The 16,401-nt window shown below is 42.1% G+C and overlaps 1 protein-coding gene across 5 annotated transcripts in view; it reads left to right on the top strand.

Annotated features, from left to right (window-relative positions):
- Positions 1–1,001: 1,001 nt before the first annotated feature.
- LOC123465231 overlaps positions 1,002–16,401 on the top strand; it is a 61,015-nt gene continuing 45,615 nt past the window's right edge. Inside the window, exons 1-3 of one of the 5 annotated variants that reach the window (XR_006640376.1) lie at positions 1,004–2,685; positions 3,460–3,686; positions 11,583–11,930. The gene's annotated coding sequence lies outside the window, so the exon portion shown is untranslated. Of the gene's footprint in view, positions 2,686–3,459; positions 3,687–11,582; positions 11,931–16,401 lie in introns of those variants that run through there. The other 4 variants (XR_006640378.1, XR_006640377.1, XR_006640375.1 and 1 more) reach the window with 4 other exon arrangements.

Here is a 16,401-nt window from a genome sequence, read left to right as displayed (position 1 = left end):
CTAATTTATAACTTATTCCCACCATTCCCCTTTGGTGACCATAACTTTGTTGCCTAAGACTATTTATTTCACATCAGTAAGCTCATAGTACTGAAGCGACTTAGCATGCATGCACACATGCAATGAGTACCTCTTTCCTGCCTGTACATGATATCATATAACTCTGTCTCCATCTAACTGACTTTACCTAATGATATTACCTCTAGATTTGTTTGTGTCCCTGCAGTTGACATTATCTCATTTTTTAAAGTCAGAGCCATATTTCTTTGCATGTATTCCTTTTTCTTTATCCATTCATCTGTCCATGTATGTTTGCCTACTTCCACATCTGGGCTATTTTGCAATCTGCTGTGGTGCATGTTTGTGTGCATGGGTTTTCCAAAATCTGATTTTCTCCACATACACTCTCAGCCAGATTATATGGTTTGTCTATCTCAACCATTAAAATGCACATCTAAGTATGTCCTCATAGCAACAGTTACCAATAAATATTCACCAGCACTATCTAAGGGTCTTTTTTTTCACCCACTCTCACGTTCTTAGATTTTTTGAGAGTGGTCTTTTGGACTTCTCTATGGCCATACATCATTGTCATTTTGATTGTCCTGTGTCTAATTATTCACCTAATTGAGAACCTTTTCCTGTGTTTTCTTAAGAAAATCTAATAGATTGTATTTACCTCTTGATATTTTCTTCTGACAGTTTGACCCTTTTTGCATCTTTTATTCTTTAGCTCTGGAGTCTTCTTGACATCAAGTGTCATTTAGTGCCTGGCAATTTTGGTGAATATTAAGTACTCAAAAGCGACACCTTTAAGGTTGCTGTTGTGGGGAATTGTCAGACAACTGCAGGACATCATCATGCCCAAAGGTGGTGACCCTGCCAAAGAAAGCTTTAGACGGTTTTAATTTGGGTCTGTACAATATTCTGGGCTTCTCTGGTGGCTCAGACAGTAAAGAATCTGCTGGCAATGCAGGAGACCCAGGCTCTATCCTTGAGTCGGGAAGATCCCCTGGAAAAGGGAATGGCAACCCACTCCAGTATTCCTGCCTGGAGAATCCCATGGACAGAGGAGCCTGGCGGGCTACAGTCCATGAGGTCACAAAGAGATACGACTGAATGAATAACACTTCAGACAATATTCTGGCACGTACTTGAACCAACATCCAAAGCTTTATTTTAAAATGTGGTTTGCCTACCAGTAGCATAGGAGTGTTCCATTTTCTCCAGCCTCTGTTACGCTGGTATGACATCTCAAAACTCAAAAACCGTTACTTTTTGATATGAATATCAATTTCATTTTAGCTCAGTTTGAACAGAGAAGCAAAAAAATCAGGAGGCCTATTTGTTCAGGTTTCTTCAGGGAAAAAATGAGACTACTAGAAGACAAAGGACATGAAGCTTATGGGCTCTTTGAGTCACTAGTGTTTGCAAATTCAATACTTTTTTTGTATTGAATACCAAAAAAATTCTTACTTTTTTTTCATCTGTGACCTTTCATTCATATAAGAATAAATAACATAATTAGAAGAAACTAATTTGAAATGATGGCTTGTTTCTAACCAGAAATTCTGAATACAAAGGAATCAATGACAACCGCAACGATCAGGGTGCCAAGCTTTTAAGAATATTTTAGGTTTGCAAATAATAACTAGTATGCTTGCAATTTCAACAATATATTTTTATTCTGATAAAGTATATACTTTTCCAGAAGGCTTCCAGTGTGGTTGTCTCATGCTGGAAGCCTGGGATGCTGAAATCAGGCCACTTCCTGTCTGTCTTTACAGGACACTGGGCTGCATACTAAGAAATTCCTGAATCTCCCCTGGATCCTGACCATCACGTGCCCAGAGAAATTTGTAACATTGTTGTTTTGGAATATGTAATGACACACACCTTTCACTTTCCTGATATGGGTGAAGTGTGGAGCCCAGTGATGATTTCTTCTTCAAGAAATGTACATCCTAGCTCCCACATGAGGGTGAGCCCCCTGTCCAACGATGAGAGACCCAGCATGTGTGTGACCTGTGCCTCCTGGGAGACCAGCCGTAAACTCGTCTGAACCTGACCAAGTTCTGTCTACATGGTAGATTTAGACCTCTCTAAATCTTGTCTACACTGATTATGTTTCTGAGACCGTGTGCTTTCGGCAGTGAGGACATTTAGGCCTGACCTTGTACTCTGTGCACTGGGACATGGGGACTCGGGTGGAGGCCTGGCCTGGCCTCTGTCTGGGAAACTCTGTGCCTGCGTCTGAGCGTCAGCGCTCAGATGTCTGGGGTCTGGGGCTGAGGTGGGCTTCTCTGGGAACCGTGCTCTCCTCTGAGTGGGCTTCCCTGGCCCTCCTGGGGGTCAGTGCTGCGGTCGGGCTCCTAGTCTGTCCCCTGCCAGGTTCATCTCCCTGGGGCTCCTGGAGACCCCTCAGGTGGGCTACCTGGTAATCATTCCAATTTTCCAGCACATTCAGGTTGAGTAGGGAAGCTGGTTCACCTGGTGAATTGATTCCAGGGCACAGGAATCAGGCAAAAAGTCAATGAGCAGCAGGTGAGGTTGCTGCTGTGCTCTCCTTCCAGTTGGCTCTCTCCTTTGAAGAGAACAAAGCTGCTCCTCGTCTTTCAGCCCAGCTCTCCTGTGTTTTCTCAGCAACTCAGTGGGACAAGAAAGACAGAGCCTGCCAGAACCAAGGTAGTGTGTTCATCTCTAGCATGAGCTTTCAAACCAGCAAAAAATCACACAGAACCAGAGTGAAAACAGAAGGGGCCTGACTTCTCAGGGACAATTGTGGGGAGAGGAAATGGACCCTACATTTCTTTTGAGGGTCCCAGCAGGTCCCAGGGACCTGGCTTGTTTACACATTGGGGGCCTGATGACCACAGCCATGGTGCCTGATCAAGGGGACGTGTGACTCCAGGTGGGTGGTCTGGGGACTGTGTAAGTCTTAACCTATCTGCATGGGACAGGATCATGGGAGACCACACACACACACACATAAACACAACTAAGAAAAAGGGATGAATACATGAGAACTTCACTTGTGTTTAGTAATTAATGCTTTACAGTATTCATTTTATACAGGCCTGTGCCTGTTTGCTTCTTTATCCCTGTGAGGTTTACCTTCCCTGGGGCTCCTAGAGACTCCTCAGGTGGCTGCTGCTGCTGCTAAGTCACTTCAGTCGTGTCCAACTCTGTGCGACCCCATAGACGGCAGCCACCAGGCTCCACCGTCCCTGGGATTCTCCAGGCAAGAACACCGGAGTGGGTTGCCATTTCCTTCTCCAATGCATGAAAGTGAAAAGTGAAAGTGAAGTCACTCAGTCGTGTCCAACTCTTAGCGACCCCATGGACTGCAGCCCACCAGGCTCCTCCGTCCATGGGATTTTCCAGGCAAGAGTACTGGAGTGGGGTGCCATTGCCTTTTCCGCCTCAGGTGGCTACCTGGTAATTATTCCAATTTTCCAGGACAAGCGTTGCGGCAAGGGAGGCAGATTCACCTGGTGAATTGATTCCAGGGCACATGGATCAGACAAATGGCCAATGGACAGCAGGTGAAGTTGCTGCTGTGATCTCCTTCCAGTCAACCGTCCCGCCTCAGCAGAGACCAGACCTGGCCCTCGTCTCCCAGCCCTCTGGCGTGTTTTTTCAACACCTCAGTGGAACAAGAAAGGACTGAGCCTGCCAGAACTAAGGTAGTGTGTTCAACATTACCATGACAGCTGTAAAAACTGCTACTATCACACAGAACCAAAGGGAGAAGAGGACTTCTATGGGACAGCATGGGGGGAGGAGACTGACCCTACACTTCTATCATCCCAGGGGGTTATAGGAAAGCACCCATTTCCACCTTGGGGGCCCAACCAGCAGAGACCTGGTGTCCTAACCAAGGGTCATGGGACCCCAGGTGCAGAGTCTGGGGATTGTGTGGGTCTCACCCCATCCACCTGAGTCAGGATCCTGTGTACACAGAGACAGTGTATCTATTCTTTGCCTGCCGTGTGTCTTGTCCCCATGGAGATTCCCAACATCTGAATTGAGGGTGTTGCCCTGTTTAAACTGTGGTCCTTTTTGTTCTATTCACCTTGTCGCATTCACATGAGGTCAGGCACATTTGTGTGGGTTGCTGCTCTGTGTTCTGCTGAGTGAAAACCTTTGGTGGTGTCATATTAATATCATAGCATATCACATGTCTAATTCATAGGGTCACAGCTGTCTGGTTTCCCTTAGACCGAGCTCAGGTAACTTAATTTGTAATTGAATTGTTATTTTATATTGGAGTAGAGTTGATTTCTGATGTTTTGTTTTAGGTGTACCTGAACTTGATTCAGTTATACATAGACATCTATTCTTTTTCTGTTTTGTTGTTGTTGTTTTCTCATACAGGGTATTACAGTTTGTTCAGGAGAGTTCCCTGTTGTATTCAGTAGGTCCTTTTTCATTATCAACTTGATATATATTAGAGTGTATATTTTCATCCCAAACTCTTAATTTATCCCTCCCTTCTAACTTTCTTACGATAATCAGAATTTGGTTTTCTCAGGCTGTTTCTGTTTTGTATATTAGTTCAGTGGTATGAACTTATAGATTCCACCTGTACGTGATACCTTAGGATATTTGTCTTTTTCTCTCTGACTTACCCCACTTGGTATGAAAATTTCTCAGTCCATCCATGGGGCTGCCAATATCATTATTTCATTCTCTTTAATGACTGAGTAGTATTCCAGTATATAGACATACCACATAGTCTTCATTTCTCTGTCAATGGACATTTCGGTGGATTCTATGTCTTGGCTGTTGTAAATCGCGCTAGCCTGAAAATTGGGGTGCACATGTCATTTCGAATGATGAATTTCTCCAGATCTAAACCTGGGAGTGGGATTGCAGGATCATATGATACCTGTATGTTTAGTGTTCAAAGAAACTCCATGCTGTTTTCAATAGTGGCTTCACCAGTTACATTCCCACCAAGATTGTAGGAGGATTCCCTTTTCTGTACATTCTCTGCAGTATTTATTCTTTGTAGAGCTTTTCGATGATGGCCATTGTGACCAGTGTGAGGTGATACCTCATTGTAGCTTTGATTCATATTGATTTAATAATTACTGATGTGGAGTATCTTCCCATGTGCTTTTGTTATTTTATACCTTGTGAGTACAATTTGTCACTTGAATCTGCTTTCTTGAAAGTTGGCCCAGTTAGGAATTGTTTTCCAATGATTTACCCTGCGACATTTCTTGAGGGCAGCTGTCATTTACAGCCCTGTCAGACTTTGGGCTATTTAGCATGTTTTTTATGGTATTATTTTAATCTGAACCAGCTAATTGCTCTCTGCCCCCTTCAACTTTCTTCTTTGGTAACCATAAGTTTCTTTTTTAAGTCTCTGAGGCTGATTCTCTTGTAAAAAGTTCATTTGTATCCATTTTTAGATTCCACCAGAAATGATATCCTATGATACCTGTCTTTCCCTGTCTCACTTTACTTAGTATGATCATCTCTAGTTTCTTCCTTATAACTGGAAATGGCATTATCTCATCCCTATTTATTTCTGAGTAATATTGCATTGTGTGTGTATATATATCTATATATCTCACATCTTCTGTATCCATTCATCTGTTCTTGTACACTTAAGTTGCTTCCCTGTCTTTGTTATTGTACATAGTGCTGCTGTGATTGTTGGGATGCAGGTATCTTTTACACTTTTGGTCTTCTCTGGATCTGTGCCTAGGTATGGAATTGCTGGGTCACTTGGTATTTCTGTGTTTAGTTTTTTAAAGAACCTCCATAATGTTCTCCCTAGTGAATGTACCCATTTACATTCCCACCCATGGTGGGAGGGTTTTTTTCTCTCCACACTTTCTGCAGAATTTATTGCTATAGATTTTTTGAGATGCTCATTCTGATTGACGTGATATCTCATTGGACAACTGACTTCCTTTCTCTAAGAACGAGTGATTTTAGAATCTTTTCCTCTACTTTATGGCCATCCCTAAGCCTTCTGTGGAATAAACTGCATTTAGATCTTTGGCCAATTTTTTTTATTGGATTGCTTTTTGATACTGAGTTTTACAAGTTGTTTGTATGTGTGGAGATAAATTCCCTGTGGCTTTGTTTGCATGAATTTTTTTTTTCCATTCTTGGTTGTCTTTTTTTTTTTTCCACTGATGGTGTCCTTTGTTGTGCAAATGCTTTTAATGTCTATTAGGTGCCATTTGTTTATTTTTGTTTTTTATGTCCTGATTCTTAGAGGTGGATCAAAAAAGATCTCGCTGCATTTTATGTCAAAGTGTGTTCTGCTTTTTTTCCTCAAGAGTTCCATTGTATCTGTTCTTTTATTTAGACATTTAAGCTATTTGCAGTTTATTTTTGTGTATGGTGTTAGTGAGTAGTCTGATTTCATTCTCATATTCATTGCTAAGGAATTTGTCTGGTGTCCTCCACGGTGGCTGCTCCCAGTTTCCATCCCCAACATCATTGTAGAAGGGTTCCCTTTGCTCTATACCCTCTCCAGTATTTATTGTTTATAGAGTTTCTGCCTATGGCCATTGTGACTGGTGTAAGGTGATACCTTGTTGAAGTTTTGATTTGCATTTCTCTCATATTTAGTGATGTTGACATTTTTGCATATGAATTTTTTTTTAAAACAGTGTGAGTTAAACTTACATATTCAAATTGGTTTCTTGAGTGACTTCACAGTTTTAATATTTTTCCAATGACCTCCCCTAGGAGATTTCTTAAGGGCAGGTGTTTTTTTCCTTAAGCCCCTCAGGCCTTGTGAATGTTAACTGCCCAGGAGCATTGATTTCAAAGTTGTTGTTATGAGAAATGGCCACAAGGCGGCAGCATGTCCTTATAAAGCCCAACTCTGGTTACTGAGGGAACCAGCTGCTGCTGCTGCTAAGTTGCTTCAGTCGTGTCCGACTCTGTGCGACCCCATAGACGGCAGCCCACCAGGCTCCCCCGTCCCTGGGATTCTCCAGGCAAGAACACTGGAATGGGTTGCCATTTCCTTCTCCAATGCATGAAAGTGAAAAGTGAAAGTGAAGCCGCACAGTTGTGTCCGACTCTTCGCGACCCCATGGACTGCAGCCTACCAGGCTCCTCCGTCCATGGGATTTTCCAGGCAAGAGTACTGGAGTGGGTTGCCATCGCCTTCTCCCGAAGGAACCAGAGCCTTGGGTAAAGTCTTGTTCCTGGATTGTCAGAGTGGAAAGTGCCAGAAGAAGCACTTAAGGCTTGTGTCCCATTCCTTCTTTCTTCCTTACCCCTGTCCCCTGGACAAATCCCAATTCCTGCAACACCACTCTAGGAAGGGTGCTTTCATCCATAGGTGAGGTGACCCTAAGGAAGGAGGCTGAAGGTGGGAACCCCAATACCAGGAGACATGGAGCCCATGGGGCTTTTCAAAGCTCTTCCAGCCCAGAGGCTCCACATCCTTTGGGTGCAGTAGGCGTAGTTTTAGTGCAGGAGGACCCACCTGGATCTGGAGGTTGTGGGTTGCAGCAGAGGGGAACAGGCTCATCAGGGCCATGCGGCAGGGCTCATTGGCTGGCACATCCTCCCCAGCTCCGTCAGCCCCATGACAGTCCATCCTTGGGAAACAAGCCTGCCCAGGCTTCAGGGATGTGACAGCAGCCCAGGTCACCAAGGCCTGAGGGGAATAGACTTGACATTCACTCTTTATAATTTGTATTTTGTATTGATGTATAGGTGACTTGTGGTGTTGTAGGGTATGTTTATTTGTTTTTGTTTTAGGTGGACAGCAACATGATTCACTTATGCATAGACATGTACACGTGCTTTTTTGGTTTCTTTTCCCATTTACTTTATTATGCAGTGTTGATTAGGGGTCCTCGTTGTTTGTAAAGAGTAGTGTGTGTATGTTCATCAACACGTGCTCATTTCTTATCGCCCACCACCTTTCCCTTTTGGTAACCATAAGGTGCTTTGCTATGCATGGGGCTATTTCTATTTGGTAAAGAAGTTCATTTGTATCCATCGTTAGAATTCACCACTAAGTGATATCATATGATACTTGCCTTTGTCTCACTTCACTTACTGTGATCATCTCCACTTCCTTATTGCTGGATGTGGTATGATGTCATCCTTTTATGGCTGAGTAATAATGCACTGTGTGCGTGTACCCCATCTTGTTTACCCATTCATCTGTCTTAGGTTGCTACCATGTCTTGGATATTGTACATAGTGCTGCGATGAACGTAGGGAAGCACCTGTCTTTAAAATTATGGTTTTCTCTGGATCTATGCCCAGTAATGGGATTGCTGGTCCTATGATGCTTCTCTGTTTAGTTTTTAATGAACCTCTGTCCTGTTCTTTGTGATTTACTGACTTTCATCCCCACAAACAGAGAGGAGGGTTATTTTTTTCTCCAAACCCTCTCCAGAATTTATTGTTGTAGATTTTTTGATGCTGACCATTCTGACCCGTGTGAGGCGACACCACATTGTACAACTGATCCACAGTTCTCTAATACTTACAGATGCTGAGCATCTTTTCATGTCCTTCATGGCCACCTCTATGTCTTCTTTGGAGAAAAGTCCATTTAAATCTTGTGCCCCTGTTTGATTGGTTTGTTTCTTTGCTATTGAGGTGCATAAGCTATTTGTGCATCTTGGAGATAAATTTCTGAGGGTGTCTTCTTTTGCAAATATTACTTTCATTATGAGAGTTGTCTTTTTGTTGTATTTATGGTTTCCTCTGTTGTTACAACGCTTTTAAGGGTAATTAGGTCCCATTTATTTATTTTTGTTTTATTTTTCATGATTCTAAGAGGTGGGTCAAGAAAGGGCTTGCTGCATTTTATGTCAAAGTGTGTTCTGCGCTTTTCCTCAGGAGTTTCATTGTATCCATATTTTTATGGATTTCTGCCCTTACGGCAGAAAGCGAAGAACTAAAGAGCCTCTTGATGAAACTGGAAGAGGAGAGTGAAAAAATTGGCTTAAATCTCAACATTCAGAAAACTAAGATCGTAGCATCTGGTCCCATCATTCCATAGCAAATAGATGGGGAAACAGTGGAAACAGTGACAGACTTTATTTTGGGGGGCTCCAAAATCACTGCAGATGGTGACTGCAGCCATGAAATTAAAAGACGCTTACTCCTTGGAAGAAAAGTTATGACCGACCTAGATAGCATATTAAAAAGCAAAGACATTACTTTGCCAACAAAGGTCCATCTAGTCAAAGCTATGGTTTTTCCAGTAGTCATGTATGGATGTGAGAGTTGGACTATAAAGAAAGCTGAGTGCCGAAGAATTGATGCTTTTGAATTGTGGTGTTGGAGAAGACTCTTGAGAGTCCCTTGGACTGCAAGGAGATCCAACCAGTCCATCCTAAAGGAAATCAGTCCTGAATATTCATTGGAAGGACTGATGTTGAAGCTGAAACTCCAGTACTTTGGCCACCTGATGCAAAGAACTGACTCATTTGAAAAGACCCTCATGCTGGAAAAGATTGAAGGTGGGAGGAGAAGGGGACGACAGAAGATGAAATGGTTGCATAGCATCACCAACTCAATGGACATGAGTTTGAGTAAACTCCAGGAGTTGGTGATGGACAGGGAGGCCTGGCATGCTTCAGTCCATGGGGTCGCAAAGAGCTGGACACAACTGAGCAACTGAACTGAACTGACTGATCCTTTTATTTAGGCCTTTAATCTATTTGGAGTTTATTTTTGTGTATGCATCAGGGAGTATTCCAACTGCATTCTCATTCTCATTTCTTTAAAAACCAGCACACTATTCTCCATAGTGGCTGTTACTAATTTACCTTTTCACTAATGTAGGAGGGTTCCCTTTTTCCCACACTCCTTCTAGCACTTACTGTTTGTTGACTTTTGGACAATGGTGATTGTGAATCATGTGAGGAAATACCTCATTGGAGTTTTATTTCCATTTCTCTAATATTTAGTGATGGTAACATCTTTTAATGTGATTTTTTTTTAAAGGGTGTGAGTTAAACTTACCACCTGAAATTGGCCACCAATTTGACAGGTGAATTTAACACCTGTCTTGTTTTGAATTCTTTTTCAATGACCACTCCTAAGACATTGCTCGAGTGTATGTGTGGGTTTTTTTGTATAGGTAATTACACAGTGTTGCATAAGTTTTCTTGTGTTACACAGTAGATCCTGGTGACTTTATGAATAGTAGTATATACATATTAGTCTGAAGCAGCTTGTTTCTCCCTCACCCATAGCTTTCTATGTCAGTGAGCAGATGTTACTTTTCTAAGTCTGTGAGACTGTGTCTCTTTAAGAAAAAAGTTCATTTTCATCCATTGTTAGATTACACCTAGAAGTGATATCATATGATGCTTGTCTGTCTCTGTCTCCCTTACTTCACTTACTTCACTTAACTACTTCCTTATGGTTGAGAAATATTGCATTGTGTATTTGTACCTGATCGTGTATCCATTCATCTGAAATTTATACAATTAGCTTGCTTCCCAGACTTGGCTGTTGCACCTTGTGGGCCAAGACTGCAGGGGTGTCTTTTACATTTTTAATTTTCTCTGGATTTATGCCCAGGCATGGGATTGTTGGGTCCTAAGATACTTCTGTGTGTTATTTTTCAAATGACCCTCCATACTGTTCTCCCTACTGGATGAACCTATGTACATTGTGATCAACAGTGCAGGAGGGTTTCCTTGTCTCTACACCCTCTCCAGCATTTATTCTTTTCTATTTAATTTTAATCATTTGTCTTTGGTTGCACTGGGCCTTGATTGCAGAAATCTAGCTTTCTCTATCTGCAGTGAGTGGGGGCTACTCTCTAGTTTCACTGTCCAGGCTTCTCATTGTGGTGGCTTTTGGTTGCAAAACGCAGGCTCTAGAGCACCAGGCTTCAGTAGTTGAGGTAGTTGTAGTTTAAGGGCTCTAGAGCTCAGGCTCAGTAGTTGTGGCACATGGGCTTTGTGGCCCTACTTACGTGGAATCTTCTGAGACCATGGTTCCAACCCCTGTCTCCTGCATTTGCAGGCGCATTCTTAATGCTGCACCACCAGGGAAGTCCTAGCATTTATTCTTTAAAATGTTTTGAGACGACCATTCTGACCAATGTGAGTGCTTAGCTTATTGGACTTTGATTTGTGTTTTTCTAATAATTAGTGATGCTGATCACATTTTCATGTGCCTAAGTGAATCTGTAGACCTTCCTCAGAGAAATAACCATTTCAGTCTTTGGCCCATTTTGTTCTTGGTTGTATGTATTGTTGATATTAAGTTGTGCAAGCTGTTTGTATGTTTTGGAGATGAATTCCTTGTGGGTATCTTGGCAAATATTTTTTCCTATTCTGACGATTGTCCTTGTCTTTCCTTGAGGGTTTGCTTTAGGCATGCAAATGCTTTTAAGGTTAATTCAGTCCCACTTTGTGATTTATGGTTTCTCATTATTCTAAGAGGTGATTCCATAAAGAACTTGCTGTATTTTATGTCAAGTTGTGTCCTGTTTATATTTTCTCAAGAATTTCGTAGTATCCATCATTACATTTAGATATTTATACTCTCTGGGGTTTATTTTGTGTTTGGTATTAGGATGCTTTCTAATTTCATTCTCATTTTCATGGTTGAAGGAATCCTCACGGTGTCCTCCAGAGTGGCTGTTACCCATTTACATCCCAAGCATCAGTGGAGGAGGGTTCCCTTGTCTGCACACCCTCTCCAGCATTTATTGTTTGTGGAGTGTTTGGCAATGGCCATTCCTACCAGTGTGATGTGATAACTCATTGTATTTTAGAATTGCATTTCTCTACTGTTTAGCGATGTTGACGTCTTTTCATGTGATTTTTTTTTTAATGTGTGACTTAAACTTACATCTTGAAATTGGCTTCTTGAAAATACCTCATTGTATTTTAGAATTGCATTTCTCTACTGTTTAGCGATGTTGACATCTTTTCATGTGATTTTTTTTAATGTGTGACTTAAACTTACATCTTGAAATAATGCCTGCCTTGTTTTGGATTCTTTTTCGATGACCACTCTTAGGACATTTCTGGAGGGCAGGTGTGTTTTACTTACAGCCCCTGGACCCTAGTGAATGTTAAATTCGCAGCAGCACAGCTCTTTATAGTGTTATTACAGACAATGCTCACGAGGCGGCAGCACTACTTCATGCCACTTTTTTTTTTTTTTCCCTGTAAATTCTTTGTTATTTTCTGTTGGAATAGAGTGAATTTCTGATGTTGTGTTTGTTTCAGGTGTACAGAAACTTGATTCAGTTACACATAGACGTTTATCTATTCCTTTTGGGTTCTTTTTTGCACATAGGTGATTACGGTGTGTTCAATAAACTTTCCTAAACTATCCAGTAGGTACTTTTGTCATCTATTTGGTACATAGTAATATGTATATGTTAATTCCAATCTCTTAATTTCTCCTGCCTGTATCTGGAGGTTGGGGGCTCTCCAGAGGGCAACAGGCACTCCAGGTCCGTTTTGGAGACACACTGCCTGCTACGTGCTCCCAGCTACCTCAGCCCCAGGACACTCCAGAAAGAAAGAAAGTGAAGTCGCTCAGTTGTGTCCAACTCTTTGTGACTCCATGGACTGTAGGCTACCAGGCTCCTCCATCCATGGAATTTTCCATGCAAGAGTACTGGAGTGGGTTGTCATTTCCTTCTCCAAGGGATCTTCCCAACCAAGGGATCAAACCCAGGTCTCCTGCATTGTAGGCAGATACTTTACCGTCTGAGCCACCACTTGGGACCCAGACCAGTCAGGCTCCAGGGATGTTACACCAGTAGGTCCTGAGGGGAATAGAATCAGAATTTCCTTTAGGTTTTTCTGTTTTCATCCCATCTTTTGAACTGGAGTGCACAGTGAATTACAACCTTGTGGGTGTTTTGATTTTTCCTTTTCTTTCTACTGCAAATTGTTTTGCATCTACGTAGGTGTACATGTGATTTGTTGGGGTTTTTTCCTTTATAGATTATTGTAGAGTGTGGAGTACGTTTCCTTGTGTTACACAGTGGATCCTGGTCACTTGTTTTATCAACAGTTGTTGTTCAGTCGCTCAGTTGTGTCCGACTCTCTGCGACCCCATGGACTGCAGCATGCAGGCTTGCCTGTCCTTCACTGTTTCCCGGAGTTTGCTCAAACTCATGTCCGTTGCATCAGTGATGTCATCCAACTATCTCATCTTCTATTGTCCCCTTCTCTTCCTGCCTTCAATCTTTCCCAGCATCAGGGTCTTCCCATCAGGTGACCAAAATGTTGCAGGAAGGGGGACCCATTCCAGGGCCTGAAAATGGGCTCTTGTCTAACACTCGGAAATGAATTTTCTGAGGAGACACATGACAAAGCAAGAGATTTTACTGGGAAGGGGCACCTGGCAGAAAGCTGTAGGATAAGGGAACCCAGGAGAACTGCTCTGCCACGTGGCTTACAGTCTTGGTTTTTATGGTGATGGGATTAGTTTCCAGGTTGTCTTTAGCCAATTATTCTGACTCAGAGTCCTTCCTCGTGGCGCACGCCTTGTCCAGCCAAGATGGATGCCAGTGAGAACGATTCTGGGAGGTGGTTGAACATGTGATGTCACTTTTTGATCTTTCCTGAGCTCTCCCTGTTGGTGGTGGCTTATTAGTTCCATGTTTTTTTACCAGGACCTCCTGTCGTAAAACAACTCATGCAAATAGTTACTATGGTGCCTGGCCAGGGTGGGTGGTTTCAGTCAGTGTGCTTCCCCTAACAAAAGTATTGGAGCTTCAGCTTCAATATCAGTCCTTCCAATGAAATTTCAGGGTTGATTTCCTTTAGGATTGAGTGGTTTTATCTCCTTGCTGTCTGGGGACTTTCAAGAGTCTTTTCCAGCACCACAGTTTGAAGGCATCAGTTCTTTGGCACTCAGCCTTCTTCATGGTCCAACTCTCACATCCATACATGACTAATGGAAAAACAATAGCTTTGACTATATGGACCTTTGTTGACAAAGTAATGTCTTTGCTTTTTAATATGCTATGTAGGTTTGTCACTGATTTTCTTCCAAGAAGCAAGAAATTTATGGCTGCAGTCACTGTCTGAAGTGATTTTGGAGCCCAAGGAAATAAAGTCTGTCACTGTTTCCATTGTTTCCTCATCTATTTGCCGTGAGGTGACGGGACCGGATGCCATGATCTTAGTTTTTTCAGTGTTGAGTTTTAAGCCAGCTTTTGCATTCTCCTCTTTCCCCTTCATCAAGAGGCTCTTTAGTTCCTCTTCACTTTCTGCCATAAGGGTGGTGTCATCAGCATATCTGAGGTTGTTGATTTTCTCCTGGCCTTTATTTTTTTTAATTGAAGGATAATTGCTTTACAGAATTTTGTGGTTTTCTGTCAAACATCAACAAGAATCAGCCATAGGTACACCCATGTCCCCTCTCTCCTCAACCTCCCTCTCTATCCCACCCCCCTAGATTGTCACAGAGCCCCTGTTTGAGTTCCCTGAGTCATACAGCAATTCCCATTGGCTATCTATTTTACATATGGTATTGTAAGTTTCCATGTTACTCTCTCCATACGTCTCACCCTCTCCCTCCTCTCCTCCCCCCATATCCATAGGTCTGTTCTCTATGTCTGTTTCTCCATTGCTGCCCTGAAAATAAATTCATCAGTGCCATCTTTCTAGATTCCATATATATGCATCAGTATACGATATTTATATTTCTCTTTCTGACTGACTTTACATAATAGGTTCTACGTTCATCCACCTCATTAGAACTGACTCAAATTTGTTCCTTTTTATGGCCGAGTAGTATTCCATTATATATATATATATACACACCATAGCTTCTTTATCCATTCATTTGTCAATGGACATATAGGTTGCTTCCATGTTCTAACTATTGTAAATAGTGCAGTGAACATTGGGGTACATGTGTCTTTTTCAATTTTGGTTTCCTCAGGGTATATTTCTAGGAGTGGGATTGCTGAGTCATATGGTGGTTATATTCCTAGCTTTTTAAAGAATCTCCATACTGTCTTCCATACTGGCTATATCAATTTACATTCCCACCAGTAGTGCAAGAGTGTTCCCTTTCCTGCACACCCTCTCCAGCATTTATTGTTTGTAGACTTTTTGATGATGGCCTTTCTGACTTGTATGAGGTGGTTTCTTATTGAAGTTTTGATTTGCATTTCTCAAATAATGAGTGATGTTGAGCATTGTTTCATGTGTTTATTAGCCATCTGTATGTCTTCTTCAGAGAAATGTCTTTTTAGGTCTTTTCCCCACTTTTTGATTGGGTTGTTTGTTTTTCTGGTACTGAATTGTATGAGCTGCTTGTATATTTTGGAATTTAATTCTTTGTCAGTTGTTTCATTTGCTATTATTGTCTCCGATTCTGAGAGTTGTCTTTTCCCTTGTTTATGGTTTCCTTTGCTATGCAAAAGCTTTTAAGTTTAATTAGGTCCCACTTGTTTATTCTTGTTTTTATTTCCATTACTCCAGGAGGTGGGTCATAGAAGATCTTGCTTTGATTTATGTCATTGAGTGTTCTGCCTGTGTTTTCCTCTAAGAGTTTTATAGTTTCTGGTCTTATATTTAGGTCTTTAATCCATTTTGAGTTTATCTTTGTGTATGGTGTTAGGAAGTGTTCTAATTTCATTCTTTTGCACGTAGCTGTCCAGTTTTCCCAGCCCCACTATTGAAGAGGCTGTCTTTGTCCCATTGTGTATTCTTGCCTCCTTTGTCAAAAATAAGGTACCCATAGGTGAGTGCAGAGAAGGCAATGGCACCCCATTCCAGTACTCTGGCCTAGAATATCCCATGGACGGAGGAGCCTGGTGGGCTGCAGTCCATGGGGTCGCTGGGAGACGGACACGACTGAGCGACTTCACTTTCACTTTTCACTTTCACGCATTGGAGAAGGAAATGGCAACCCACTCCAGTGTTCTTGCCTGGAGAATCTCAGGGACAGTGGAACCTGATGGGCTGCCGTCTACGGAGTCGCACAGAGTCGTACACGACTGAAGCGACTTAGCAGCAGCAGCAGCATAGGTGAGTGGGTTTATTTATGGGCTCTCTATCTTGTTCCATTGGTCTATATTTCTGTTTTTGTCCCAGCAATCTTGATTTCAGCTTGTGCTTTATCCAGCCTGGCATTTCACATGATGTACTGTGCGTATAAGTTAAAGAAGCAGGGTGACTATATACAGCTGACATAATCCTTTCCCAATTTGGAACCAGTCAGTCTGTTGTTCCATGTCCGGTTCTAACTGTTGGAGGCAAGTAAGGTGGTCTGGTATTCCCATCACTTTAAGAATTTTCCTCAGTTTGTTGTGATCTACACAGTCAAAGGCTTTACCATAGTCAATAAAGCAGAAGTAGATGGTTTTCTGGGATTCTCTTGCCTATCCTGTGATCCATCGGATGTTGACAATTTGATCTCTGGTTCCTCTGCCTTTTCTAAATCCAGCAT

The sequence above is a fragment of the Bubalus bubalis genome, chromosome 20, assembly GCF_019923935.1.
Source record: "Bubalus bubalis isolate 160015118507 breed Murrah chromosome 20, NDDB_SH_1, whole genome shotgun sequence".
NCBI lineage: Eukaryota > Metazoa > Chordata > Mammalia > Artiodactyla > Bovidae > Bubalus > Bubalus bubalis.
The sequence above is the reverse complement of the archived record's forward strand: the minus strand, read 5'-3'. Positions and strand labels throughout refer to the sequence as shown.